This window comes from Sander lucioperca, chromosome 6 (assembly GCF_008315115.2).
Source record: "Sander lucioperca isolate FBNREF2018 chromosome 6, SLUC_FBN_1.2, whole genome shotgun sequence".
Classification (NCBI taxonomy): Eukaryota; Metazoa; Chordata; class Actinopteri; order Perciformes; family Percidae; genus Sander; species Sander lucioperca.
Window position 1 is genome coordinate 41,666,193 of NC_050178.1, and position 20,988 is coordinate 41,687,180.

General features: G+C 42.3%; 1 protein-coding gene and 1 long non-coding RNA gene across 3 annotated transcripts in view; one reads left to right on the forward strand and one right to left on the reverse strand.

The window, feature by feature from the left end:
- Positions 1–20,988, reverse strand: part of pdzrn3b (PDZ domain containing RING finger 3b) — a 108,192-nt gene that overhangs the window by 68,014 nt on the left and 19,190 nt on the right. The window lies entirely within an intron of this gene.
- The window catches only part of LOC116037359, a 37,621-nt gene continuing 35,177 nt past the window's right edge, over positions 18,545–20,988 (forward strand). Inside the window, exon 1 of the long non-coding RNA XR_004101849.2 lies at positions 18,545–18,735. This is a non-coding gene — a long non-coding RNA (uncharacterized LOC116037359). The remainder of the gene's footprint in view (positions 18,736–20,988) is intronic.

Sequence of the window (20,988 nt, forward strand, 5' to 3'; positions counted from 1 at the left end):
GTTTTATTTGATAGAGCATCTTATATGTACCAAAGACAGAGATAGTATTAGCTTCTGCATTCTCATCACTTAACAAGTTTAACAATTGGCAATTTCCCCTAACACCGTGTACATCAGACCCCAAGAGAAGACACCTCCGAGTAAAGGCCCTGACACACCAACCTGATTATCGGCCGCCGGATAGTCTGGCGAGGTCGGTGACTCGAGTCTGTTTGGTGTGTTCCGTGCCGTCGTCAGTCGGAGGAGCCGTCGGCCTTCATTTGAGCCGATTTGACATTTTGAATCAGCCAGTGGGCAGTCGGACTCAATGACCAATCTGATAGGTGGAGTGCTAACCCGGAAATGACGAGCGGGATGAGTGTGACGAACGCCTCTCAAAATCTGACGAAAATCTTTTAAGCTGACCTTTGTCGATCTGAAATGAAGACAGATTCAGCAACTGTATGGCCTATTTCTCGCTTAAAATGTTTTCAGAAACATGTTTCGGTGAATTATTTTCGTAAAATATGAGATTGTATTCCGAACGAGCCGCCATTATGGTCTGGCTTTGAAATTCGGGAGAAGCCAGACCCACATGACGCATTCGTCCAATCAGCTGCCGGTTTTCATTTTTTGGGCGACAATACAGATTAGCGCCGCCTGCTGTTATGGAGATGTATTACGTCTCACGCATGCGCAGAACGTACGCTCAAGTCGCTTGAAACGAGGCACTTTTTGGACCAACTCGTGGAGGCAGTCAGTCCGACTGCCTTTTCTGCTGACGGTCTGCCGTCGGGTTGATGTGTCAGAGCCTTAAAGTGTCCATATTATGAAAAAATCACTTTTTCTGGGATTTGGGGTGTTATTTTGTGTCTCTGGTGCTTCCACACGCATACAAACTTTGAAAAAAAACATCCATGCTGTTTTGAGTGAGATACGGTTTCTGAATGTGTCCTGCCTTCAATCTCTGGGTGAGCTGGTCAAAATCTGCACGGCTTTTTGTACGTAACTAGCCGAGATGAGGGGTCTAGGGGGCTAACCGTTAGCATGCTAGCGCTAGCATGCTAGCTCGTTCTCAATGGCAAAACACTGCTACAACACACACAAATTCACCCTAATCTACAAACTAAGTTGTATAGAACTACTTACACGTCCCTGTTCTGCAGGTATTCCACACAAAGTTGTAAGTCCGAAGTTGCAGAAACAGCTAGCTAGTGATGTAATCCTTACCTAGCTACTGCGCATGTGTGACTGACAACAAAGATCTTACAGAAGTTGAGATGTCTCACTCTGTAGCTAAAACAGAGAGCTCAACACACAGGGTGAAAAGAGGAGCTGCAGCAATGTGCAGTTCAACAAAAATATGGTGTTTTTTGAAAATTAAACCACGTAAACCTATTCTGATACAATCTCAAATTACAATCATGAACCTGAAAATGAGCATAATATGGCCACTTTAAAGAAACAAGTGTTGCTTTGAAGACCTGTGCTGGAAGACCTCGAGGGCACAGAGGGCAAAAACAAACACTAAGGGGGAGGGGGGGGGGGGCAGCAAACACAAACAGAGCCATGTTGCTTTTAGCTAAAGCCTTACATCAGGTACCACTGCCCCTGAGAGCCCACACCAACCCCGACCTATACCCCTCCCCTCCTCCCCCGTCCCTCCTCCATGCTGGACAATGCCGAGGTGGAAGTAACGACACCACATGTGACCAATCAAGCTGATAAAGAGCAGGGTCTGTTGTGGGCCGACGCACAGCTGTGGGTGCAGCTGTGCGCTGTTGTCAGCCAGCTTGCTCGCTCAGAGAGGAAGAAAAAAAAAAAAAGAGATCGAGATGGGGGAGAAACAGCCGTACTGTCCTAAAACAATCCACGATCAAAGCATCGTCATCTGCGACAGATTCATCACTTTAAACCGAATAAAGACTTTGTCACTGCATTTTTACATTCTCCTATTCTATTCTGTTCTTTGCTCCCCCTCTCTTTCTCTTTCATCCACACTGTCGGTCTCTCGTCCTCTCCTGTGCCGGGACAGTGCCTGCTCAACACATTAGCAAGATATCCTGTTCTGACAGCAGGTTTAGCCCAAATCCAGCCATCACGAAGAGTTATGCCATCGTAGCAAGCTGCTGCTTTGGGAGATATAATATGAATCTAACCTCCAGGGACCCGGGAGAAGAAGGATGAGAAAAAATGCTGTTGTAAAACAACAACAATGAAGGAAAACTGGAGGAGTCGCAAATTCTGAGGCATCGCGTATAACACTGACTGTTTGCATGCACTGGAATCATTTGATCTTAATCTGATTAAAGATTGAGGCAACATCTCTATGAATAATGCAAAGGTTTGTGGAAAATATGCATGCGATATGCACTGCGACAAGATCTCTCAGAGTAAAGTTTTTCATGTTCATTTTTCCTATTATTCCCTTATGCTAACTGCAATGCCACATCATTCAGGTCTTTTCAAGCACCAAGGGAGTTTGACACAAGGCAGAGGAAGTCATAATATTAAGAAATTGTCACTTGACTCAAAGAAGTTCTTAAAATAGGTTTGCATTGGGGGAACTTCTACGGGCAGATTTCTTCACTTGTTTTGTGAAACAAAATACGATACATATACAGTATTTCAACTCAATACAAGCTGAAATGATGTAAGTTTGTTTCTTGCAGTCTGCTCACATCGTTTAACATCAGTTAAAAATGGAAAGTAGCACAGGCGTGCTTACTTTTCCTCCTTTGTTTATTTTCCTCTTGCCTTTGTTCATCCATCTCCCCTACTGCTTCCCCTTCCCTGCCTCGGTGTTCAGCCATTTTATGAACAACCTGACCAAATTAAGATATAGCTGCAGCAGGCTGACACAGCAGCATGTTGCCAGACATTTTAGATAAAGTTATATGATGTTTGGGGCAGCCATGTTATGTCATGGTTGGTTTGTAAATTGAATCTACGGATGATTCTGTTGAGTCATGAGTTCTCTCAACTTTAAGAAGACTTACTTCCCAGCCATGAAAAGTGCTTGTTACACAAAAGGTGCTTGCCACAGTGTAAGGTTTGCAGTATCCCAGTTTCTACACACACATTACAGAGTAATTATGTACTGCATCTTCAAGGCAATTACAGTGATTGTCATGTCGGTGCTTTAATCAAAGTTTAGGTTATCAGTGTAAACACAACCTGATTAAAAGCCCCTCGCTTTCGGCTTCATCTTTGATTTTCCCTGGGTGTGTAAATAATTACATTTATTCAGATTACCTTCAGTTTTTTTTTTTGACAACATGGCAAGTGGTGACAACCAACATCGCTTGTAAAAGTAAATGAAAAGGAGAGATCAATGACAATTTTGGCGATGGATTTTAAAAAATATGGACGACGAGATTTTGTAGCTACTTCAAATCGTGTCAACATTTTAAATGAAATATCAGCCTGATCTAATCAATCACGGTAATGATAGCCTCGTGGGCATGTAGATTTAATCAGTTAAGATGCTGGGTTCCTTCTTCTCCTGAGGCTTGGTGGCAGGGATAAGTGGCAAGACAGGTTTTGGAAAAAAATAAGTTTTAGATTGTCCTTAAAGGTCCAGTGTGTAACGTGTTTAGTTGTTCATTATCAAAATCTGTGTTGCCCATTCACAAGCTTGTCCTTTTTCATGAATATTTACCACCACCATCAATTCCAAGTATTCCTTTTGGCTTGAAATTTTACATTTGCATTCGCATGAACTGGGGTAGACGCTCCATATTCATGCGCCATCTTGAAATACGTTAGCCGGTAAGGGACATACAGGACATACTGCTCCGCCCTTCACGTGTTCGCTGTCAGATGATAAACTCACAGATGCTGCTAATGCTGCTAATGGGTATCATAGCTTCCCGGCCCCAGCAAGTTTGATGAAGGAAACATGGAGGACCACACGTATTCAAAATCCAAATTTCAGGAACAGGAGTCTTCTTCTTCGCCCAGAAAAAGAAAAAGGATATTGAAAAGAGCAAAAGACCGGCTTTTTGAAGTGTGAAGGCTACCGTAGCTGTAATACGTACTTTGAACTTCGTGGTGCGAGAGAGTTGATTGCGATATATGATCTCAACGCTAGATGGGAGAAATTCCCACACATTGGACCTTTAAAGTATAAGGAAAAGAAGAGATCAACGACAATTTTGGCGAGGGATTTTAAAAATACGGATGAGATTTTGTAGCTACTTCAAATCATGTCAACATTTTAAATGAAATATCAGCCTGATCTAATCAATCACGGTAATGATAGCCTCGTGGGCATGTAGATTGAATCAGTTAAGATGCTGGGTTCTTTCTTCTCCTGAGGCTTGGTGGCAGGGATAAGTGGTAAGACAGGTTTTGGAAAACAAAACAAAAAAACCTTTTAGACTGTCCTTAAAAACAAGCACCACTATTTTGTTCAAGCCTTTTGTTCAGACTGTGCAAAAAAAAAGCTCATGATTGACTCAGGACTATCAGAATCCAAGCTTAGGGTGGACTAAATGTTGCATACAGAAATTGGATTCTTGTCCGAAGCGGGGTTTTTTTGTTTTTTTTTAACCTCTCTCCCACAGGAGCTGACACAGCTTCAGACCAATCACACAACAGGAGCTCTGTTGTACGCTTGGCGAGCTTTTGGCCACCACTGGGCCTCACTAGATGAATGTGGACCTTTAAGAGTAAACCACACACACACACACACACACACACACACACACACACACACACACACACACACACACACACACACACACACACACACACACACACACACACACACACACACACACACACACACACACACACACACACACACACGGGTAGGCAGAGAAGCACAGTTGGAAAACTGTGCACATAAACAAGGGCAGCTACAACTTTTCATAATTAAAATCCCATGTCACTTGCAGGATGTTTAGATGTGAGCGGCATGCCATTCATAATTATTACATAAACAAACAACACAAGTCCAACCTGAGCAGCGACGGGAGTGAGCAGCCACACACCGTGTCTTTCACTGTACGACAAATCTGGACAAGAAAATACTTTTAGACAGGGACCTCTCTCATTTTTAGCCCTCTAGCTCAAAGCAGGCCCCCAAGGTGTAAGGATACAAATGACCTAATCCAGGATAAACATATAGCTGGGCAGTAGAGGAGAAGGCTTATATGTCTGCTCTATAGGGCTAACAGCATGACAGTATTTTAGGAGGCAAACTACCCAGAATACCTCCTGGTTGCGTTCCGTGCAAATCGACATCTGAAAGTGTTGGCTATTAATAAAGACTGTTTATGAGCCGTCACACTCTTGGATATATATGTGTTTTTTTTATGCACTCAGCACTAGTTTATGCAGGTGGTTATCAGCGTAAATCCACATGAAGGCATGTGCAGGCTGGAGATGAAGTTACACGGCTATTTGCTCATCAATGCTATTAGTTTCCACCAACGTTGATTGCTTTGACACTTCACGCCATCCAACCGTGGCGATAAAACAGATCGGTTTCGCTAATGCCAAATTAAAGGCTGATATACAGCTCCTATTTCGAGGCGAGGTATCAATGCCAGCCTGAGAGCGTGTGAATCAGCAGCAGACTTGTAATTGCAGGATCCGCGGAAGATAACTGACATTTGAAAATGACAATAACACACCCAGGCACTGATCGAGTGCTCTGCTGTAACATGCAAGACTGACCATGAAGAAGCAGTGTATACCGTGTGAGAATAGCAGTGGCACCTGTTAGTGGGTAGGTACAAATTCAGGGTCTGGACCAAAAACAAAACAGCACCCAGACGTCACGCTACGCTTGTATGATACATAAATGTCATGTTCCTGTCAGGTTAAGGTTTAGTCAGTCTTTAAAAGCAAGACTACTTTATGTCCTTTTAAAAAGTAATAGAACATAGAACAACTTCCGATTACAAATAAAAAGTTGGGTTCATTAGTAATAAAACTCACCCTTGTGTAATGAATGCACTCCAGAGATTTGTTGCTACAGCCCTACTTGGTCTGGTAAGACCAGTGGCTTACGGTGGCTAATCTTAGCAAATGTTAGCAAACTTTGTGTGAATGTCTTTTCTGAGTCAGTTCGCTGACTCTTCTCCACGTGTGCTTGTGTTACACTATGGTTTTGCAATTCCATTATCTACCAAATTGTCATTTTGTGGCCCTTTTTTAATCAAATTCAGAGATTCAGTAAATTCAGTTCTTGATTTGTAGGATAGTTTACAGCCAACTGGAGCACACATCCCCAACACTAAGCTGCACAAATTGATTTGTTTATACTGACAATGGGTCACATGACTATGTGTGATGTGAAAGGTATTGCTTGTGACAAATCCACACAGAATTGGGTAACACTTTACTTAAAGGTATCTACATAAGAGTGACATGACAGTGTCATGAACACATGACACTGTCATGACACATGAACTCTAACCATAACTTGTCATGACAAAAACCGAATGACACTTAATGACAGAAGCGTTATGTCATAAACGTTTATGACTTGTTTATAATGTTTATGACACGTTCATGACAGTGTCGTGTCACTCTTATGTAGATACCTTCAAGTAAAGTGTAACCCAGAATTGTCAACAAACTCTGAAGCTGTGTGGAGCTTTCTAGCCTTATTTCTCATTTGATGATTGTTTAGGTTTTCCAGTCCAGAAGCTCTCCTCTCATGCTGATAATATGTCAATGTTGTGTTTACAGCTTGTTCTGCTAAACCTAAGAAAAAAACATATTGGCATTAAGGATTCTTTATTTGATAAATAAACAATCAAAACTCAAGTTAGACAAAACATAGTTGTAAATTAGTATGAGTTTAACAACCCAAAACTCTGCTTCGTCAGGAATGTGTGTGTGGGTGTAGTTTCATCAGATTTAATTGACAGTGGCATCTCCCTGGCAACACAGGCAAACTACCAATCAAGTGTCACCAGATACTAATTCTTATATTGTTCAATCCTGAATGGTACGTGGAAATAGGTGACATCACCTTTATCCAATAGAGCCCTGCCCACTTCAAACCAGTGAGAAAACGCTGACAGAAAAAAACACAAATACAAAAATCTCTCATGTGAAATGACGAACATTGTTTTGACGTTGGTAGAAAATTGTGTTTTCTACCAACAAACAAGATGTTTGAAAGAATATGCTAATATATAAAAAGATGCAGACAACATACAACAATATCCAAATAAATAAGTAAAATATACATTTACATAGAGCTGGGCAATATATCGATATTATATCGATATCGTGATATGAGACTAGATATCGTCTTAGATTTTGGATAGCGTAATATCGTAATATGGCATAAGTCTTGTCTTTTCCTGGTTTTAAAAGCTGCATTACAGTAAAGTGATGTCATTTTCTGAACTTACCAGACTGTTATAACTGTTCTATTATTTGCCTTTACTCACTTAGTCCTAATATCTACATTACTGATGATTATTTATCAAAAATCACATTCTGTAAATATTTTGTGAAAGCACCAATAGTCAACACTACAACATCGTTGCGGTATCTATATCGCGGTATTTGGTCAAAAATATCGTGATAGTTGATTTTCTCCATATCGCCCAGCCCTACATTTACATATAAGGAGGAAACATACACATACATATACACACACACACACACACACACACACACACACACACACACCCTATTCAACCCCGGGACCGACAGTACACACTTCATAGCATGCAGCAAATTGTCTTTTAATGTCTGAGCCCAACATTTTTAGTAAGATGCTGATTAGAAAAATAGCTCTTCATTTACACCAGGAGATAAAAAAAGTTACATGACAACAAAAGAGCCAAGATTTGAGCAAGCAGAAGCAGTGCTTAGTGGTGAAGTTGTGCTTGTAGTTATTATAAGCATAATTTGAAGGGACAGTTTCAAAAACACTATAAAGAGATTTAGGTCATTACTAGAGCCACTAAACATCGCTCACCCTGATCTGACTGATGATGTCTAACTCCAACAATGTGACCACACAGGGCAGGGAGATATTAATGATGTCTGTAAATACACGTCTCCTTAGTCCAATCTCACACACACACACACACACACACACACACACACACACACACACACACACACGTCATCTGCTTCTGCTTCTTCACTCAGGCCTGAGTCAGACCAGGGAGTTGAACTCAGCTCCAGCTGGATGCTGAGGCAAGCTTTAAGTCAGTCAGCCACTCCCCCGGCCCAGAACAGCTCAGCACAGACTGCACTGCCAAGTTTAACATGGCTGCCTGCTACAGTACCTAAATCAGAATTGCTCTAAATCAGCAACACTCCTGAGCAGATGCAATATTTCATGAGCATGTTGTTTTTCAGCCAGATTGGTGGAGGTGGAAACAGAGGCTGTATACATATTCTGCTAATGAAATTAGAATCTGTGTGGACGTGAAAACCGCTACAGTACACGGACCTCGGCGAGCTGCCCGCACTCTGACTGGGTCGGCTTTAAGCAGATTTATGGTCTCCGGTGGGGGAACAGGGGGATTTTCGGTCCAGACCTAAATCATGACTGAAACTACGAGAAGCTAATTAGGAGAGCAGCAGTATTGAGAGAGTGTGGTTTTCAGTAGGTCCACCACCACTGAGCATTGTGCTACACACAAAAAGCCTCTCTTTACCTTACATGGTAGCTAGCAGCAGCAGTGTAAAGTGTGCTAAAATCCACACTGGAACTTGAGTGCTGAGTCACCTCCAAGTCTGACTTTCTGGTGGTTGTGAAGTAGCCATCTGGGCAGCTTTCAGTAGACAGAACACTACCCAGAGAGCTCAGAGCTACTAGCTGTTCATGGTTTTGACAAATGTGTGATGTGCTCTGGGACTCATCCTTGCATAATATTAAATGGCAATGGAGAAGCAGTTTTTATCTGCACTGCGGCAGATCTTGCAGAATCAAAAAAAAGGGTCTTTCAAATCCACTGATTTTCTGAGGGAAGAAATCAATTACACTTCAGTCTGCTTTTTTAACAATAGCAGTGCAAAAAAGGGGAGTGACTGAAATTATAACAAGCCCTGAGTGCCAACATTCAATAATAAAAAGATATTAGCTGTGGTCCGTTTCACAGTGTACATAAACAGCGCTCCCTGTTCAGGGAACAAAATCCCTCCATTCGGAACACACAGCAATGTCAGCAACAATGATGATATCACTTCCTCTGTTACCCTGGTAACACCTTGGATACGTTGTTTCTACTGTGGACATTTTACTACTTAAATAAAATTAAACAAAAACAGATACCATTACAAACTTATTCTATTGAAATGTATGTAACTTGTGATTAAATGTAATGTAATGTAGAGCTGGGCAATATATCGATATTATATCGATATCGTGATATGAGACTAGATTTTGGATATCGTAATATTGTGTTGTCTTTTCCTAATTTTAAAGGCTGCATTACAGTAAAGTGATGTCATTTTCTGAACTTACCAGACTGTTGTAACTGTTCTATTATTTGCCTTTACCCACTTAGTCAATATATCTACATTACTGATGATTATTTATCAAAAATCTCATTGTGTAAATATTTTGTGAAAGCACCGATAGTCAACACGGTTGCGGTATCGATATCGCGGTATTTGGTCAAAAAAATCGTGATATTTGATTTTCTCCATATCGCCCAGCTCTAATGTAATGTAATTTTGGTTAATTTACAGGATGTACGGTGTCATTCCAACGATGCACAGTGATGGATGGGCCATCATACTTGTCAACTTCCGGCGAACTGATGACCCGTTGATCAGTTCTTTCTCACTTTAGCTTCCTACGGTTTGTAATTTTACTTAACATGGCTGAATACCTCGTGCAGTCAACTTCTCAGGGAACTACCAGGTGATCAGAACGCACCCATTGATTGCATCTCAGGCGCACACTCCTGCTCTCCAGCTCATCTATGCTCATCAGTCTGTTCCCACCTCTTGCACCAAACTCAGGCCCACACCCTACACTAACTAGGCAGCATGTGTTGGTAATTTGCAAGCAGTTGATGTTGATTAGCTGGGTTATGACACCCTGTGACCTCAGCTGTAGCCAAGTACATAGACATACATTCTCCAATTAACCCTGTGGCGTTTGGCCATCAGGCTTTACGGGGCCATAAGAGGGACTTATGTGAAAAGTCTACAGCGCTTTAGTTAGAACCCTTACACACACACACACACAGTGGCACACAAGCCCACATCTTCATAGGAAGCCATAGTTGCCAACAACATAATTCATCCATAGAAGCAGTAATACTGTTATATGTATATTCAGTTATTTACATTGAGAGGGAGTGCATCTGAGCAGCTGCTCTAGTTTAACTTCACAATGAACTCCCCATCCACACAGCTAATGATGTGTACAGTATAATGTGCTCTTTTGTTCATTACAAGTTTCACAACTCCCCACTAAACTGCTGTTATCCCCCTATATAAACTAAATATGAACTCATAACAGCAAAATTGTTCTTGGGTTACTGTTTTCGCAGGCATACTGTTGCTGGGAGTGTGAAGTAATTCAATAAGTCAGAGTCAGAGTGTCGGAGTCATTTGGAGTAGTGGTGTGAAACAACAAGAACACAAGGCAAAGCACCACCTGATACCACTTCTCTACTTCCCTTGATTTTTGTGTACTAGTGGCAAGTAAACTCCAACATATTCAAAATGTAACAACTTCTGTACTGGAAGTTTACCTAGGTTATTTATATTCAGTCTTCCATCCCTACAGCCACGTGGGAAGTGTGCTAGTGATTTTTGGTTTTCTGATGCACATTTACTATTTAATCAGTGAAAATGTTTTAGTCTTTTGTTCTGCTTGGGCAGATATAATCCAACAGCAGTAAATCTTGTTGATATCAAGACTGATATCTGGTCAAGCACATAGCGAAAGCAGCGCATATGTGATAGCAGATAATAGCTAGCAGAAAAACAGACACCAGATCAGATTAGAGAGCTGAGCCCCACAGAGCTGAGGCCAGCAGCAGTCTCCCCACTTTGATTCACTCCCTCAAAATGACTCTATTACTGCGCTCAGAGGTAGTATTCTAGCAAAAGAGCTCAATGCTTTCTTGGCCTGAGCGGTTGACGTGTGACAGATTTAGTGTTGCTCTTGGATTCTATGGGGCTGAAAAACTTAATAAAGTGAAGCTGACATTTTGAGTACAAAAGTGGAAGTCTGAAGTTGAGAGGTTGGAACAGGGACACCAGGACTGTTTCCTATCCAGTCGGACGTGTGCGTGAGTGCGCAGATCCACTGAAACCACCACAACCTGATCTACAGCAGAACATGCAGTTACTGTCAGGACCCTCATCTACTGGAGGAAGGCAACCATGGCAACCACTACCAAGTAAGCTTCCTGTGTGGGAAGCCTGGAGCAACCAAATAGACCAAACTGAAAATTGAGATAGTCGTCCACAGAAGCCACCTCAACCATTTTGGGACCTACATGTCACTTTATGATGTGAGAGATTACTTGCCTGGGTTGATGATCAAATTCCTTTTTTGATTCCATGGTAAACCTAAATGTTAAAGAAGCCCTAAACCCAAAGTGTAGGCTAGTCCTAAAACAGAATCTCGCAGAAGTGGAACCTGGCCAAAATGACTTCACTTCACAAAGCTTTCTGACTCCAAAGGTCTGAAGCTCAAACTGGCTCTCACAAAGATGAAAACCCCAGAACACACACGGACATAAACCACACACACACACAACACAACCACACACACACACACACACACACACACACACACACACACACACACACACACTATTTAATTCCTTAGTTAGACTCAAACACAAGCAGAGAATATTACAGCAGAATACTACAGAGCCAGTCCCCTGTGTTTTCTTGGCTTGCCTAGACCAGTTCTTTGAGTGTGTGCGAGATTGTACCCCTCACCCCTACTCCGCTCTCTTGTCCCACCAATCCTCTCCCTCCCAGACATGCTCTGATGGAGAGATAAGTTGAAGGTCATCCTGAGAGAACAAAGGCTCTGCTCAGGAATGTGTGGAATAACACTCTCTTGTTCTGTGGACAAAAAGCATATTAGAGGCTGCAGTGGTGTCATATGGGCCTGTGTCATCACTGTCGTCAATATGAGCCAGGGATTGATGACTTGATTTGGGAGAGCTTGGAGGGTGACACGCACAGTCAGCAGCTAGTAACAACCCCAATTTTCTTTGATTATTCTCTTTTATTATGTGAACAATTCTAAAAAAATGAGGTGAGATAAGGCTACATTTGAGATTAAATTACAACACTGGCAAACCATCAATCCAAAACTGAAATAATTCCAAAGCTGTGTCTTGTGTGCAGCTGGTTTATGCAACCAAAGCAGTTGTTATGGTGCTAAAACGCTCCGAAAAACAGCGGAGAGGCAAACTACTAAATAAAATTGGAGTGAAAAACGGGACGCAGTTCTGAAAAAGAATCTTGTAAAAAAAAAATCGAATTCCTTTTACTTCATGCCAAGTTGTTTTGTTTCCAAAAATGAAATAACACATTGTGATATCACATGAACTTAATGGGAACACTGACATCAAACTGATGAAATATGAACACTTATCTAGTTTGAAAACTGATGTTTGGATAGGCATCAGAACAGGACTCCCCCCCCACAACATCCATTAGTCTCAAGCCCGTTACTCAAAACGATAAAGAGATCCAACTGACACATCAGGGATATGGACAATGGAAAAATGAGATCTCTGTTGGCAGTGTGAGTCTTGCTCTACACATACACATTTTTTATGTGTTTGCGACATGCGAGCCTCCCAGCTGGTCCCATCCAGAGCTGTGAAGGCGGGATGAGTCAGCCGCGTGAGCTGGAAGAAAATGAACATGGCTGCAGATCTGTCACAGAGCATGATAGTAACCTTGCCAAGCTCACTGCTGACATGTTACGATCCAATAATCACCAAAATGCACAAGCATGGACATCATGAAAATCAAGTATAGAAGGCTTCTGGTCAAGACAAGACAAGAATGCATGACCACCCAATCTTACACAGTTACCATCTTGACAGGCAAAACTAAATTATTATGTAGCCTGATCCCAGCATTACCTCAGCTGGAATCAAATCATTAGCTACTAGCACGTCTAATCGCCCATGTAATAAGAAAGAGCATTTACCTCAAAGATTGGCCATGTGTATATACTGACAAGGGGACTACATGACATCTATAATATTGGCACTATGTAACTGGTTGACTGTTACTAATGCTTACACAAGAATCACAGCAAAGCACCAACACAAAACGGGGAAGAGAAAGACTGTTAGATGAAACATTGGTGTAAAAAATACAGAAATCAAAATATGACAAAAAATAGGAAAGAAATCCATCGTGTTTATTATGCGGTTACGTCACTTACTTTGGCACAAATACATATATTTCCATTAGCAAGATCATTAATATAATTGCATCAGTCTTGGTTTTCCATGGCTACATGCAAATCAGGGTAGGCCCATGGGAGGTGGTTTGAGCAATTTTATCTGCATCTCATCTTTCCAAGACACACTGAATGTCAGGTGTAACTGGGGTGAATATGTTTTGGTGAGAAACACTGACTGAAAGACGAAAATCTCCACTAGATACATTTAGATATTCAAGACATAACTGATCCTAATGGAAATCGACTTTTCAAAGCAGATGGATGATTGGATGGATGGATGGATGGATGGATGGATGGATGTTTTTTAATATCATGACATTTGGATTCTGGTGCAGGCCTAATTGGCCTCCCCTGTTGATAGAGGCCACTGGGCCTTCCATTCTCCTTGGTGGTCTCTGTGCTGCCAGCCTTTTACCACACTCACAATAGACCACACAAACAGCTCAAATGAGAATACATTGGGGCTGAAAGTGAACAGTGGGTCAAAAACTGGACCATACTGGATGTGCTTAGATAAGCAGAACCGGAGGGATGTTTCCCTTAGAGCAATACAGCAGATAGAGAGCCAGCAAACAGCCCCCAGGCACCACGGCTTTTGAATAAACCAGCAGGAATAGGGAGATGCTGTTTTAATTCCACTCCTCTCTTTGTCTCCTTCATATTTTCTTTTGCCAATATGGTTATGTAGCCTTTTTTATGTGCTCCAGATGGGAAGCTGTACAGGAATGTCTTCTCAAGCTTTCTCTACACTGAACAGACATACACCGTTCCCTCTTTTGTCCCTGCGTGTTTTATAGTATACAAAGCTCCTTTCAGTACCCTCGACACAATCTTTGTACAGATTTGACAAGCTAGTGATGTCACACTTTCTAATCAGTGTACAACGTGGCCTTTTAGCACAACCCTTCACAGGGGAAATGTTGCACCTTAAAAAACCTTTTTGTCCTGATGAACAGCCAATATCTTGAGCCAGCAATGCAACCCATGTTTGCTTGAGCATCTGCAAATATATGACAAAAGTATTGATATTTCAAGTGCACAAAGGGCGCTCCATTGCAGACACTTGAAGCAGGTCAGTAACAATAACAAGGGAAAGAATTTGAAACAAGACTAATTTCTCTGAAACGGTGTCCAATCTCCCAGACTGAGCATATTGTACTTGCTTTAAACTAACAAATCCTACAAGCCCGAGCCACTCACACAGGCTTCTTTATAGTTTCAAAAACCCAAATATCTAAATGATGCATTCCCCGAGCATGCCTTGCCACATTATTTCCACACTGTGCTACCTTGGGGTTAACACGTGGACAAATGAGTAATTAAGCTTGACATGCCAAGATTTTGGCACCGCTTGAAGCTTAATTTCATATACACAGTTGATTTATGGCTAAATGTTGCAGGTTTTAAATGGTATGTGTCCAAGAGAAAGACAAAGGTTTGTACCTCAGAATCTAGTCCTCTTTAGCTTTGGGTCTTCCTGATCACTTTCTCCTGACATGCCCCCCCATTCTTTTGTCAGGGCCCTGGGCTTCTCCTTAAATACATGCTTGTTTATGATTTACAGATTAGGCTCTGGAATGAACAGCACAAAGGCAAGATATTTTTGAGGTATAAAAAGCTTTGTTGTACGAACAAGCTAATTGACTAAAGTGAATCATATGTTTGTAGGCAGGCGCTCCTCCTCTGGTTCCAGCTGGATGATTCTTGTTCTTGTGATAAGGGGAAGGCAGTTTAACTCTCTAAGTTGACTTTTCCTTTCTGTGTAGAAGCTGGACAAACTCAGCTCAGTCAGCTGTGAAAGCCCATGTAACGGTTTCCTTATCTGCTTCATGTAGTTCTACTCGAACATAGGGTCAGTTTCAGCAAATATGACCGAAAGTTAGTTTCTTGCCTACTGCGCCTTTAACTTGCATGTGTCTGTCAAGTTACAACTCAGTGGTCTTGGTTTGGTTTTTACTGTGTAATTCTTAATGCTTGGATGTAAGATTACAATAACAGTATTCATGATGGACACGTTAACGGAAGGACACTCAACTTTTCCCCAAAGTCCAGACTTAATATTTAGCTCTAAACATTACACATGTGGACACACTGACAAGAAATGAAGCATCATAACCACCAAGTTGCATTTTTTCCTGGGAGAGTCATACTTGATTAATCAGAGGTTGAGGGAAGAGAGAACAAATGTGTGCTCAAGATGAGGAGAGAACCATCTGAGAAAACAGTAAAAGAAAGGCTTAGAGAGAGAGAGAGAGAGAGAGAGAGAGAGAGAGAGAGAGAGAGAGAGAGAGAGAGAGAGAGAGAGAGAGAGTGTGAGTGCGAGGCTTTCAAAGTCCGGAGTGGCTACTTGTCATTTCAGCGCGATGGCACAGAATCTTCTTGGAAAAGGCAAACCAGAAGGGTTATTTCATCGCCCCTCACCGCTGAGTGAGTGGAGTCTCCAGTCTGGCCCCCTAGAGTTTCTGCATCATGTAATTTAATTCATGGGCCGCGAAACACAGCCAAGCGAGGCTCAAACAGGACGAAGACACATAACCACAGCAGCCATTTATGAACGATGTTGATTTAGTTTTTACTGCCAGACAAATGAGTGCAAAAACATCTGAGAAAGCATTTCCAGTGATTGTAATAGCAAAGTTAATCCCCCTTCTTGTCTGTAAACATGGAGTGCTAGAATTTAAGCGTTCTGTGAAATCTTATAGTTAGCTCTTGCCATACCGGTACTAGTGGTGGACGTTTTATTGCCCTTGACCTCATAGTGTTGGCGTGCTCTTCTCAACGCAAAAAAAGGTAAAGATTTGTTTTTCTAATCCTGCAGAGCCATGTTTTAGCTATTCTTAGATACGTTATGGTTACAGAAATAGATTACAAATGGTTACAATTATAGGAGCACAGAAAAAGAACTAAAGTCAGTTTACTGCTAACTGGCGGGTACTGCCAAGCATACTACTTAACAGCCATTGTATGTGAGCCAGTGAGCGCATGATCTAGTTGAATAATTGATTTAGAAGCATTTGAATTACACTGCAGAGGATCTGGGTAGCAATATGCATTTTCAATGGATTTGAACGCCATCCTCCTATTCCTGTACCATTCTTTATTTGTTGTTAGGTGCTGCACACTGAAGCTACGTCCACACGTACCAAAATGATCTTTTTTTTTTTACCCGTCTTCCCTGGATTCGTTTCGAGATTTTTTACGTCCATACGGAATCAGCGGGAGCCAGTTGTAAATGACTCAACGCGCTACTTCATATTCCAGGCCTATAGGCGGCGCTGTTTCTGCTACAGAAATTCACCAAAACATGGAGAAGAAGAGCATCGTCAGTTCCACTTCCCATCATAACATGACTAGCTAGACTAACGTTCTCTTAATACATCCATGGACTATAATAACTTTTACCACTGCTCATTTTATAAAGGCCTCTGCAAGAAAACGTGTCTTTGTTTACATTGTATAATGTGCTGTTGGATTGCTTTTTATTTTGCAATTCTGTCTGCCATCGGACATGATTGCAGCGCGCTAGCTGGCAGAGCTAACGTTACCGCGCTAACGTTAGCTCTGCTAACTAGCTAACATTGGCAGTCAAATAAACATCAATGATCCAATGTCTTTTTGATAATCTACACGTTTTTCTTGCAGTAGCTTTTCTACAATAAGCCGTGGTAAAAGTTCCTATAATCCATTCAAGGAGTTGATAAGCAGAGAGATTAGCTAGCTAGCTTCCACTTTATAAACAGCTAACCATAGCAGTTAACGTTACGTTGCTGCTGTAGCGGTCAGCTACTTAAGTGATGTTTAACGTTAGCTACATAAAGTTAGCAATATATCTTGTGTAGAATCCAGGACCGGCAGAGCAGAGGGAAGTGTCAGGGAGCAGAGACAAACTATTTAGCTAGATGAAGTGAGCTGGTTTGACCATTGAGATGGGATATGCTCGCTAGCTTCACCGCAGTCGTGTGTTGCCGTGCACTAGTGCGGGACTGCGGGTAGAGGACGAGGGGTGTGGCGATGACATCATCGATACAATAAAAAGCCGGCTTCACCATCCAGACGAAGCCAAAAGAGAGCAGTTTTCGAATTTTTTCACCCTGGGACCCGGTTTCAAAAAAGTGCGTTTTCAGGCAGTGCGTTTACTGGATTCGTGTGGACGAGGGGCCCAAACGATGCTAAAAATGTGTGTTTGCACCAAAAAATGTCTCAGTGTGGATGGGGCCTAAAAGGAATTTAACTTCTGGCACTGCAATGTGTCAGAGTGAAGTGAGAAGTCGAGGGCAGTCGGCTAGGTAGGCCACGGGGGCAGGAGTGCAAAAGCCTTGGCCCCCCCATGTATGAAGCTGTGCTCAAGTCCCTGGCGAACACCCAGCCTGACATCTGATTACCCCCAGCCTGGTTTGAGGCTTCTGTGAGTCGAGTCAGAGGAAGGTCCTAGATGAAAGAGACGTTTGATCAGAGCTCTGTCGGCCTGCCCCTGATGTATACGCTTAGATAAATATTGACTAGATTTGGAAGGCCATGTAAATTGTTCAGTTGTAGAAAAGCAGGGAGATAGCTGCAGCACGCTTAAAGGAGTCCTTCAGGCTTTGAACATGTTTGAAAGTGTTGACTTTCGCCACTTGATGAATGACTCGCACTTCAGAGAAATCCCGTGATAATGAACTGTGTTTGCTCACTTGAATGTATGTGTAGCGTACATGCTGATGTCCACAGTTTTAATGCAGCTGCGGGCGACATGGAAACCGAGTCCACTCATTTAGCACTTGCAAATTGAAAGTGATGGATGAGAAAAGGCATTTGTCTAGACACATTTTTGAATGAGCCTTTAAAAGGTTGGCTCAAGTAAGGATTTGTGTATTTGTCTAAAAACCTGCCTGATGACTCCCTGACAAATGATGTGTAAACAAACTGAGCGGATAAAGTCGGGCCTGTGAGCAGCCATGTTCTCACTGTTGGAATGTTCAGAAAAAATATCTATTGTCGCTCACACTGAGCCACTCTGCACAGTGAGTCTTTCAACAAAGGTCGCAAAGCGCAGCACATTTGGTTCAGATCAGTAAGGTCGTGACCCACACGGGGTTTATTTGGACCTTTGCACCAAAATAATCACAGGCCTCTGACTCTGCTGTGACATACATTAACAGTCTGGAACCACTTCTCTTTCTAACCCCCACCTAAAACGTGAACTTTCACGGGCTAGTCAGTGCCCTGAACACTTCCTAATTATTGTTTGAATTATGTGACTTCTGGAAGAGGAACTGTTTCTTGCAGGAGGCAAAATGCTTTTCTGGGGGCAGGAGAGTATGTCGGTATTATGCGCTGCGGTTGTGGTTTGTCTGCAGGAGCAAGTCGGCTTCTTGGAGGTAAGGGACTGTGGGGAGGTCCAGATGAGAGAGAGAAGCTTTCATTTTCATTAACCTATACCTTTATGTACAGAAAACGGCCACACATGTGGTTCTTATTTTCACAACAAGCTTAACACGTAGTCATAATGTTCGAAAATATTATTGCAACCATGGAATCTACTGGCTTTTAAAAAGTGAAAACAAGTGGTGGCATACTAAAAAAAAAAAAAAAATGTTGATCTGGTCCTAAACATGTAGGGGTTTGTCCTGGATGGCGGTCCCAGAGCCACTGGCCCCAGTGTTGTTTAAAGCTGTTGTCTGTGAACAGACAGAGCTGCAGCAGTACTGTACAAACAGCACCAACTCAAACTTTCCAAAAATCAGATAAAGGTCTTGTCTTGATGTGCCAAGGGACAGCTGGGAGAGGGCTTACATTTCTTTGGCTCCGATTCAAGGAATTTGAGTCGTGGAGCAAAACGCACACCCTTTACCTGTGATACCTTGTTTAAATCTTCAACTGCTGGGTAAGACAGCAGCTATGCAGCACAAACTATATTTTGTCCAGACATTCAAGGTTTCATTTCATGAATACATGTTTTTGTTTCTTCTACTAATAAAATCACAGATACTATAGAGCTGGGTGTGTTTTTTTTTTTTCTAAGTCATAAGCCCAAAAATAAAGGGGCTTGTGTAAGATCCGGTGTGTGTGGAAGCCAAGCCCCGGCAGTCAACATGCCTTTGCTGAGAGACAGCAGCTGCTGGCCTGATATAGAGGAGAGACATGAGAGGCCACAGTGTTAAAACCAGGCTTGGTGGTTCGCAGCCTCTCTAAGAAAGACCGTAGAAATTCTGGGTTAAAGTTAAAGAATGAAGTCAAAAAGGATTCTAAAGCCAACCAGAGCGATGCCATTTTCCCCTCATTGTGGCCAAATTCTGCGTTACCTACATCAGTCCTGCTTCAGGTGGCTGGATTCCTGAGCTCTCATATTTTCCAGGTTGTGTTCTCGTTCTGTTTTCGCCAAGAGTGCGTGTCCTGGCAGAATAAGGCTAGATGATGCCACACGATATGAAGACAAAAGAGAAAGAGTTATCTGGTGTAAATCTAGGTCGTATCTGAGAGATGGTGGTGATCTTGTGTATAGGAACGCTAGACAGAGCAGAAGTCAAGGAGGATTCGGTGGGTTAACTCTAACGCTGACCTTAACATTCAGAGAGAGAAAAAGGCCCTCTGCAGAATAAATTATAGCAAATATTCAGAGCAAATGGGCACAACCAAATCCAGTCTCCTTTTGGACCATAAACAGAACCAGGACCCTCATCTTCATCATCTCATCTGCCAGGTACATGACTGCATCCAAGTTGAATCTCACAAAACTCTTTTTTAGCCTGTGTGGACTCTCCCCTGTCTTTCAAAACACATCAGCACTCAGGAGAAAAGGCTCCCTGCTTTACCAGGCAATACATTTTCCATCTTCCCTCTTGGCACTTGCCTCCTCCTTCCATTTACTTTCAGGGTAAACTGTCGCAGAAGTGTGGAAACTGTAGTGACCAAAGGCTAAATTTCCTTGTATTAAAAAGTAAGCCCAAGGCAGCTTGGCTTATAGTGTTGAAAAAGAGCCTACAATGGAATTACAAAGGCCTATTGTCCAGCCAGGATAGGCATGACGTTAGAGACATTAGAGAAGTTAAATTACACTTCTTTTTCTTTTCCTGGCCTGCTCCGACTTTCTGCTTTAAGACTACTGTTTTCATAAGACGGCAAGGAGGGAAAATATTCTCTTTCAAGTTAGCAGGGAACTCTTACTCTGGGGGATATCCTTTACCACCTGCACATATCAATCACGCATTTGGCCAAGCGCTCGGCTGGAATATGGAGGGAAGAAGGAGGGAATCTCTTTGAATCTCACTCCAAGATGCAGACAAAATGGCTGCCACTGTGCGTCCGCTGGCATACCTTTCTGATTAAATGCTACATATTCTCGCTGAGGTTCTAATCAAAGCACCCCTCTGTTAGCGGGAAGTAAAGGTATCTTTATTGACACCTTGGCGTTGACGTTGGCACAGTGCTCTGTGCTCTCAGCCGGTGGTCCTGGGCTTCTCCTGAGCATGCCAGTTATTTTCTCTGCCTAAGCACGATCGTATTTCATAATCTACACAAATTTGTGGACACGACCTATTCAACCCCAGGTACAAGGTGTACCATTTTGAGGAGAGGGCAAAATGCGCTATGGATCAGAGTGAATGGCAGAGGCGAGTTATTAAACATGTGCT